This window comes from Octodon degus, unplaced genomic scaffold (assembly GCF_000260255.1).
Source record: "Octodon degus isolate 3935 unplaced genomic scaffold, OctDeg1.0 scaffold00011, whole genome shotgun sequence".
NCBI lineage: Eukaryota > Metazoa > Chordata > Mammalia > Rodentia > Octodontidae > Octodon > Octodon degus.
In genome coordinates this window covers 21,202,053-21,203,444 of record NW_004524587.1, presented here as the reverse complement: position 1 = coordinate 21,203,444, position 1,392 = coordinate 21,202,053, and positions in this window count along the sequence as shown.

Genomic DNA, 1,392 nt, shown 5'->3' with positions numbered 1-1,392 from the left:
ATCTCTGAGGAGGAGGCATAGTATTTTTTAATGACTGTTTAATCGATTCTAACAGAATAAGCAATGCATTTAAAATGTTAATTGGAATTAGTCGGTTGCTATCCTTTGGCCAAGATTTGCCCATTAAGGGTTCAGATGTTGTAGATTTTGTCCTCACAGTGACAACATGAGAAGCAGTGTGACTTTTAAGAGATAGAGCTTCATGGAAGATTCTTAGGTCATTAAAGATCCTACATTTTCAAGAGACTAATCTAACTCTCATGGTTCTTGTATTATTTTATTTTTGGCAAGGTTTTCCATCCATTAAAAGTATCAAAGATACGAAAAATATGTTGTGCAGAGTGAGTGTGGGCTAATTAAAGGTGAGAAAAGAAGTAGTAACTCGTGCATAGCATAGAGTGGGCCACAGGTTAATGGTGGCCATCTTTGTTTGCTCCATTTTGACATCAGACCTAGGCTATCCTAAAATAATCTGGCTTGATTTCATACCAGATGAACTTAGGACAGCATTTCTCCAACCAACTCCCATTGCAGAGTTTGGGCGTATGTCCTGATCTGTTTTTATTTTATTTTTTAAAATTATTTTCTGGATCTTCATGATTAAAAGGTCTTTCCCAGCCAACTGAACACCACAAAATTTTCCCTCATTTCGCTCTGTGAGGTCCAGATTCCCATAAGTCTTTATCAGCTGTGTAAAGACTTTATAAGCTCTGTCTTCAAATAGCTGCTTCTGATTGAAAGGACTGTAGACCCTACCTCCTGAAATTGTGCCCTGTAAGTACCTTGGGATGTTGGAATTTATTGGCTTGGCTGAGAAAAACAAGTCAGAGGACAATGAGAGGAGGGAAAGTGCTGTGAACCGTTGGTCCTCCTGTTCAAAGAGAAAGCTTGGTGAATTTGTCAGAAGGATCATGGGCTTTAGTTGACATTAACACCTGAAGCTTTGAATAGATAAGTTTTACTATTAGCATGGGGATATACAGCCAAAATATGAAAAGAAGTCAGTCAGACTACTTCCCTGTCTGTCTGTGTTAAAGGTGGACTATGACTTCCATGCTTCCTGTGAAGGACAAAATATGGTGAAGAGAGATAATAGATAAATTACCAAAATTCCAGGAGTCATAGTCCTAGCAAGATTATCCACATCTAGTAACAAAAGGTGTTCTAATACAAAGTGTCCGTTTAACTGTGGTGAATTAGACATCATTAGTGACTCCACTTATCTGGAGCCAAAGTAGTAGTGGAGTCTTGATTTTGGAAGAGAAGGCTCGGTTCTTCCTGACAATAACAGGAGTAGGTTGCTTCTTTGGTGTGTTCTTTTTCCTCAGACAGTTTAGGTGGGATTAGATTTGTCTTGGAAAATGGATCTCTCTCTCTCTCTCTCTCTCTCTC